The sequence below is a fragment of the Aegilops tauschii genome, chromosome 6 (assembly GCF_002575655.3).
Source record: "Aegilops tauschii subsp. strangulata cultivar AL8/78 chromosome 6, Aet v6.0, whole genome shotgun sequence".
Lineage (NCBI taxonomy): Eukaryota > Viridiplantae > Streptophyta > Magnoliopsida > Poales > Poaceae > Aegilops > Aegilops tauschii.
The window spans coordinates 78,508,199-78,516,892 of NC_053040.3; the positions used below are offsets into that span (position 1 = coordinate 78,508,199).

The 8,694-nt window shown below is 50.2% G+C and overlaps 1 long non-coding RNA gene across 1 annotated transcript; it reads right to left on the reverse strand.

Annotated features, from left to right (window-relative positions):
- Nucleotides 1-907: 907 nt before the first annotated feature.
- Nucleotides 908-3,832, reverse strand: LOC123494606 (uncharacterized). The gene is made up of 3 exons (XR_006665825.2): nt 2,981-3,832; nt 2,790-2,897; nt 908-2,681 (listed from the first exon to the last, which is right to left on the reverse strand). It is a non-coding gene; the product is annotated as an uncharacterized lncRNA (long non-coding RNA).
- Between the last annotated feature and the right edge of the window lie 4,862 nt (nt 3,833-8,694).

The following is an 8,694-nucleotide window of genomic DNA, read 5'->3' on the forward strand; positions in this document are numbered from 1 at the left end:
AGATTGCTTCCTGGTAGATCTATTTTGAGCATTGCAAATTCGATACCAAGCGTCTTTCCGATTTTCTCCCTCCCTTTGTTTAAAATTGAGAACTTCATTTTCGGGAGACAACGGAGAAGATAAGGACTAGCCATAACGACAAGCAAACGGAAAAGAGGCGAACGAAAAGGAGAGGGCGAATAAAACGGCAAGGGTGAAGTGGGGGAGAGGAAAACGAGAGGCAAATGGCAAATAATGTAATGCGGGAGATAAGGGTTTGTGATGGGTACTTGGTATGTTGACTTTTGCGTAGACCTCCCCGGCAACGGCGCCAGAAATCCTTCTTGCTACCTCTTGAGCACTGCGTTGGTTTTCCCTTGAAGAGGAAAGGGTGATGCAGCAAAGTAGCGTAAGTATTTCCCTCCGTTTTTGAGAACCAAGGTATCAATCCAGTAGGAGGCTACGCGCGAGTCCCTCGCACCTACACAAAACAAATAAATCCTCGCAACCAACGCGATAAGGGGTTGTCAATCCCTACATGGTCACTTACGAGAGTGAGATCTGATAGATATGATAGGATAATTTTTTGGTATTTTTATGATAAAGATGCAAAGTAAAATAAAAAGCAAAGGAAATAACTAAGTGTTGGAAGATTAATATGATGAAGATAGACCCGGGGGCCATAGGTTTCACTAGTGGCTTCTCTCAAGAGCATAAGTATTTTACGGTGGGTGAACAAATTACTGTTGAGCAATTGACAGAATTGAGCATAGTTATGAGAATATCTAGGTATGATCATGTATATACGAATCACGTCCGAGACAAGTAGACCGACTCCTGCCTGCATCTACTACTATTACTCCACACATCGACCGCTATCCAGCATGCATCTAGAGTATTGAGTTCATAAGAACAGAGTAACGCCTTAAGCAAGATGACATGATGTAGAGGGATAAATTCATGCAATATGATAAAAAAACCATCTTGTTATCCTCGATGGCAACAATACTATACGTGCCTTGCTGCCCCTACTGTCACTGGGAAAGGACACCACAAGATTGAACCCAAAGCTAAGCACTTCTCCCATTGCAAGAAAGATCAATCTAGTAGGCCAAACCAAACTGATAATTCGAAGAGACTTGCAAAGATAACCAATCATACATAAAGAATTCAGAGAAGATTCAAATATTGTTCATAGATAAACTTGATCATAAACCCACAATTCATCGGTCTCAACAAACACACCGCAAAAACAAGATTACATCGAATAGATCTCCACGAGAGAGGGGGAGAACATTGTGTTGAGATCCAAAAAGAGAGAGGAAGCTATCTAGCTAATAACTATGGACCCGAAGGTCTGAGGTAAACTACTCACACTTCATCGGAGGGGCTATGGTGTTGATGTAGAAGCCCTCTGTGATTGATGCCCCTTCCGGCGGAGCTCCGGAACAGACCCCAAGATGGGATCTCATGGGTACAGAAGGTTGCGGCGGTGGAATTAGGTTTTTGGCTCCGTATCTGATCGTTTGGGGGTACGTAGGTATATATAGGAGGAAGAAGTACGTCGGTGGAGCAACAGGGGGCCCACGAGGGTGGAGGGTGCGCCCTAGGGGGGTAGGCGCGCCCCCTACCTCGTGGCTTCCCTGTTGGTTGCTTGACGTAGGGTCCAAGTCTCCTGGATCATGTTCGTTTCGAAAATCAAGTTCCCGAAGGTTTCATTCCGTTTGGATTCCGTTTGATATTCTTTTTCTGCGAAACTCTGAAATAGGCAAAAAACAGCAATTCTGGGCTGGGCCTCCGGTTAATACGTTAGTCCCAAAAATAATATAAAAGTGAATAATAAAGCCCAATAATGTCCAAAACAGAAGATAATATAGCATTGAGCAATCAAAAATTATAGATACGTTGGAGACGTATCATAGTGTCCTTTTCCAGTGACAGTAGGGGCAGCAAGGCACGTATTGTATTGTTACCATCGAGGATAAATAGATGGGGTTTATATCATATTGCTTGAGTTTATCCCTCTACATCATGTCATCTTGCTTAATGTGTTACTCTGTTCTTATGAACTTAATACTCTAGATGCATGATGGATAGCGGTCGATGTGTGGAGTAATAGTAGTAGCTGCAGAATCGTTTCGATCTACTTGACACGGACGTGGTGCCTATATTCATGATCATTGCCTTAGATATTCTTATAACTATGCGCTTTTCTATCAATTGCTCGGCAGTAATTTGTTCACCCACTGTAATACATGCTATCTTGAGAGAAGCCACTAGTGAAACCTATGGCCCCCGGGTCTATTTTACATTATATTAGTTTCCCGTTAACTTGCCAATTTCTGTCGCCGTTCTTTTTATTTTGCAATCTTTACTTTCCAATCTATATAACAAAAATACCAAAAATATTTACTTTACTATCTTTATTAGATCTCACTTTTGTGAGTGACCGTGAAGGGATTGACAACCCCTTTATCGTGTTGGTTGCAAGGTTCTTGATTGTTTGTGCAGGTACTAGGTGACTTGAGCGTTGTCTCCTATTGGATTGATACCTTGGTTCTCAAAACCTGAGAGAAATACTTACGCTACTTGGCTGCATCACCCTTTCCTCTTCAACGGAAAACCAACGCATGCTCAAGAGGTAGCACCCCCTCTAGTCGTCATCTAGATCATTTCACTTGTATCACTTGGAAGACAAATAACTGCATCGATTACGTAAAACACTTTTTTACTAATATTTTTATGCAAAATTATCAGTACTACTATCAAAATTAATCTGGTAGAATATATCATTCTCATGCATATATTACCTTGAGCGAATAATATGTCTTGTGTCATTGTGGGGCTGCGTGCTGGATATGGCCGCCACCATCCATCAATCCTCTTATGTTGGATTAAGCCCCTTTTCTCTCTCAAGCCTATGGGAGATGGGATTACAGAGGACCATAGAAAACAATATGGAATCAAATCGAACCGAATAGAGAGAAAGCAACAACCTTACCTCGTTGAGCCGATGCACGAATCACCGCCGTAGGAAACACACCCGCCTACAAGGCTGCCCACTTCACCACTCCCACGACTGAGGTGAGTTGTAGGCTACCTCTAGTCGCACTGATGGAAGTTCCGCCATGACTTACATCCCCGCTATCGGAACAAGGGCGTGCAACGACATAAAAATAAACCAATGTTGATGCTACCAGTAGTGGTGATGCGCACGCACGCGTGCACGCCCTTTGGCTCATGATCTATATCAAGATCGACGTGACCTAATGGCAATTGAGACGGCAGAGAAAGCAAGAAGAAGCTTGCCGGAAAGAACAAGCAAGGAGATGGTGTGAAGTGGCCCAAAGGTTTCTGGTTTTATCAGAGTTTCGACAAAAGTGCACACAGAGACAAACATGTGTGCATTAGAAATATTACAAAATGGAGAATGCTCCTACCCCTTTTGAAGTTTTGGCTCCTTGTTCGCTGTTGTCTTTTGCTTGTTCCCCGAGTTATCTTCTAAGCTCAACCACACACAAAGTCAAAGAAACAAAAGCTGATGTAAAGACATGTTTTCGAAATACATTCATTGATATTCGCGGGGAAAAGTGTCTTTGACATTACAATTATACATAGTTATTTTGAATTTTCGGAATCCTACAAATCACGCAGGCTCATCACCTCGAAATCCAAAACATTCAACACAAAATCCATGAACATCAGCTCTCACTGCAATAAAAAAAAACCTACAACCTCTTGGTTACTTTCAAGACAAATTTCCAAGACTTCCAGTAAAACAATATTTTGTCGAGGTCAAACTAAATTAATTACTCAAGTTCATGTTAGGTGAATAAATAATTTGGATAAGAAATACATAGCCGGTTTATTATATGACATTTGGATTTGAAATGAAACTAATTTGCTACTTGGTGTTTGTAGAAACTCAATATGAAATATTAAATTACTATTTTTGGTATAAACTATATCAAATTCATGTTAGGTGAATAAATAACACAACTCCTTTAACATGAAAGTTGAAATAAGAAATAATAGGAAATAAAGATATTTGTGTTTTTGTATGAACTCTTCATAAAGTTCGTAAATAGTTATAGTTCTCCCTCTGTCCCAAAATAAGTGTCGTTGACTTGGTACAATTTTATAGGGAGTGTTTTTTTAGTTGTACTGGAAGAGAAAATAACACTTGGCTCATAAATAAAATTCAACCTACGGCGTACCGAGACATATATTAAAAGATAAAACAAAGTTAGCATTTTGATTACCATGTGATGACGTGAAATATGTAAAGAAATGGGCCATGTTAGCATCCTTAAGATATGTGACAACGAAAAAGCTAGGAGATTGTCTAAAGTGGCCTAAGGTTTTTGGTCCCTGTTAGCCAATCCGAATATGTCAGTATATTTGGTTATACCCTGCCATGTTCAGAGCTTGATATCTTGCATGTAATCAGGCCATTATGGTTAGGATTTGTACAGATTGTTTCCCTGTATATCTTGTAATTGTCTATATACTCCCTCCGTTCCTAAATATAAGTCTTTGTAAAGATTTCACTATAAACCACATACGAATGTATATAGATGTATTTTAAATGTAGATTCATTTAATTTGCTTCGTATGTAGTCCACCTAGTGAAACCACTAGAAAGACTTATATTTGGGAACGGAGGGAGTATGTGACATAGCAGGAAACCCACTGATTGTGTGGTCAATCATTCTCTTCCTCTAATTCTATCATGGTATCAGCCAAGCGATTTGCTTCCGCCCCTCTCCACTACCGCCGCCGCCCCAGGCTCCCACGCCGTCCCTCCTCTCCCGCCTCCGCCGCCGCAGCCATGTCTGGCGCCGGCGATCTTCCTCATCCCCACGCCGCCCTCTGGGCTCAGGCCACTGCCATCCAAAACGTCAAGAGCCTGATCCCAGTCACCCTCGACCTCAAGGCCGCAAACTTCACCAAGTGGCGTCGCTTCCTCGACATCGCCGTCAGCCAATACGCCCTCGCGGATCACCTCGACGCGGCGCCTCCTTCGGTCGACGAGGAATGGCAGCGTATGGACTCCATCGTCCTTCGTTGGCTGTACGGCTTCGTCGCTCCCGACATCTCCGACATGGTCATGGCGGCGGGCACAACGGCCTCCGCCATCCCCGGCGCCATCACCGCCCTCTTCCGCGACAACCAGCAAGCCCGTGCCGGCTATCTTGGCCAGAATTTCCGCAACATCGAGCAGTTGGACAAGAGTGTCACCGCCTATTGCCTTGAGTAGAAGACGGTCACCGACGCCCTCGCCGACGTCAACGCCCCCGTCTCCGACGACGCCTTTGTGTGGAACACCATCAAGGGCCTCAACGACCACTACAAGGGCATCGGCAATCTCGCTCCCCTCCTCACGCCGTTTCCTACCTTTCTTCAATTTCGCAACATGCTTCTTCTCCAGGAGCTTAAGCCGTCGAACACGAGATCGTCTTCACCCTCGGCCTTCTACACCGCCCCCCTGCTGGGGGGCTTCACGGCGGCCCTGCTCTCTCGCCGCAGCAGCCTCACGCCGGGCGCTCCAGGTTTGGTGCTCCTGCACCCTTTGGCGCCCCCTCCGGCAATGGTTCAGGCCGCAAGGGCAAGAAGAAGAACAACGGGGGTGGTGGCGCCCCCGCCTTTCCCAGCATGCAGCACCCCTGGACTGGTGCCATCTATGTTAGCAGTTCTCTCCACTCTCCCACGTACTGCATGCATCTACCCACGATCCCAATGCACGTACTAGCACTACGCGCTCTCTCTCTGTTGTACTGGCGCTCCGCGCCCCTGTTGTACTGGCGCCCCGCGCCTATATATTCTTGGCAATGGCAATGGCAGCACCCAAGGTGCTTTGCTCTCCCTCTCCACCGATCCACATGGTATCAGACGTGGGTTTTTTCCTTCGTCGCTGAACCACTCTTCCGCTGCCTCTCTGACTCCCCATAACCGCCATGGCATCCCACACTCCACCACCTCCCCCCCCCCCCCCCCCCCCCCCCCCCCCACCTCCTCCTCCCGGCACCGGCTCTGGAACCGGCGGCGTCCCACGCACACCTGCCACGCCGGTCTCCTCCTCCTCCACCCAGACACTGCTGACGCCGGGTGCGCTCGCTCGCGGGCCGCTCTTCCTGCCGGACCCGACCGCGTCGTCCTCCACGGGTGTCCGCGACCTCTCCCCCCTCGCCGGTGTCTTCATCAACCAGCAGGTCCCACTCGTCCTCGGCCTCAGCCCACCCAACTTCTCCCAGTGGCGCACTCTGTTTGAGGTCACCTTCCAGAAGTACGCCGTCCTCGACCACATCTCCGGCGCGCCTCGCCCCACTGATCCGATGTGGCTGCAAGACGACGCACACCTCGTTTCGTGGCTCTACAACCGCATCAGCCCAGAGGTGTTTGGCCTCGTCCACCAGCGCGGCGCCACCGCCGGCGAGGTCTGGGCCGCCATCTGCAGTCTCTTTCTGGAGAACCACGAGCATCAGGTGGTTTTCCAGGCCACTGAGTTCCGGCGGATCGAGCAGGGGTCCTCATCGATCCTCACCTACTTCGCCCGGCTCGAGGAGTGCGCCGACCGCCTCGCCGACCTCGGCTCTCCTGTCGACGATCGTGATCAGGTGCTCAACATGATTCGTGGCCTTCACCCCCGTTTCCGCTATGCCGTGCCCATCCTCACCATGCAGAGCCCATTCCCCTCCCTCCTTCGCTGTCGTGCTTTCCTCCTCCTCGAGGAGGGCCGACAGTCCGCCGACCACAACACGGAGACCGCGCTCCACGTCGGGCGCACACCGAGCACCCACAACGGCGGGGGGCAGGGCGGTGGCGGGCGCTACAAAGGAAAAGGCAAGGGCAACTACTCCGGCGGGGGATCCTCCTCGCACTCCGGCGGGGGCTCCGCCCCTCATCCAGGCGGCGGGGCTCCTCCTCGCCCCTCTGCTCCGGCGCCCGCGCCCTGGACTGGCATGGTCCATGCGTGGCCAATGCCATGGCGTCCACACGCCCCTGGTGCGGGCATACTTGGCCCTCGCCCCGGTGGCGCGTCCCCCTTCGCTGGTGTGGCCGCGCATTACGGCCCCAACGCGTCCCCGCCACCCCCATCCATGCCGGCACACTGGACAGCTGGAGCGGTGCCGCCGCACCCGCTGTATGGTGCCCTCGCTGGTGGAGCGCCCAGCTCCAACGCGACTGCCTGGGACCAGAGCGCCCTGGTACAGGCGCTCAACGCCATGACCCTGCAGCAGCAACAACCGCAGCTGCCTGGCTCCGACTGGTACATGGATACCGGCGCCACCACACACATGGCGTCGTCCCCCGGTATGCTCTCCTCCTCTGCTCCCTGTTCTTCTACCTCCATAGTAGTTGGCGACGGATCCTTGCTCCCCGCCACGCACATTGGCCACGCCACCATTCCTACAGCCCAATCACCCCTTTCTCTACAACACGTTCTAGTCTCCCCGCACATCATCAAAAACCTTCTGTCCGTCAAAGCCCTCGCTCGCCACAACCCTGTTAATGTCGAGTTTGATGACATTGGTTTTTCTGTTAAGGACCGAAGAATGAAGAAGGTGATCCTCCGATGTAACTCCGACGACGACGAGCTCTACCCCATGTCCACCACGTCGCCACCGAACCGCACCCACCATGCCCTGACTGCCGTCTCCCGTGATCTATGGCATCAACGCCTTGGGCATCTAGGCGCTGATGCTTTGGACCACACTCTCAAGAGCTCGTCGCTGGATCATGTTGCTAGCCCCAGCACCGTTTGCCAAGCGTGTCAATTAGGCAAAAGTGTTCGTCTACCATTTAGCACTTCCGAACATGTGTCGTATTTTCCTTTCCAGCTTGTACATTGTGATGTGTGGACATCTCCCGTGCTTAGTATATCTGGTTATCAGTATTACCTTGTTCCACTCGATGATTACAGTCACTTTGTATGGACGTTCCCGCTTTGCCGCAAGTCTGACGTGCTACCCACTCTCCGCGTCTTCAATTCATCCACAACCACTTTCGTCTATCCATGCTCACTATCCAAACTGTTAATGGCAAGGAGTTCGACAATCATGCATCGCGCCAATTCTTCTCCTCGCTAGGCATAGTGCTCCGCTTATCATGCCCCTACACATCGCCGCAGAACGGACGCGCCGAGCGCATACTCAGGACACTCAATGACATCACCAGATCACTCCTTATACACGCACATATGCCGTTTCCCTACTGGGCCGAAGCCCTCAATACCGCCACCTTCCTCCTCAACCGACGTCCATGCCGGCCGTGCCACAACCAAACACCTTTCTTCCTACTTTACGGTGTTCACCCCACCTACACCACCCTGCGAGTCTTCGGTTGCCTGTGTTTTCCAAACCTAGCAGCCACTGCACCACACAAACTCGCGCCTCGATCGGCCCCCTGCGTCTTCCTAGGGTACACCGCAGACCACAAAGGCTACCGGTGTCTCAACCGTGCCACTGGCCGCGTCATCACATCTCGCCATGTCGTCTTCGATGAGCATAGCTTTCCCTTCCATGCCGAACAACCAAGCCCAGCACCGGTCGCTGATCTCCTCGACGACCTCCCTACCATATCCACACGACCCCGTTCCCAGCCCTCACTAGTGCCCGCATCTGCCCCGGCCACCACCTATACCACGCCTGTATCCCAACCCCCGTCCAACCACACTACGCCAGTCCCTCCCACCCCAGACCATGTCATGCCGGA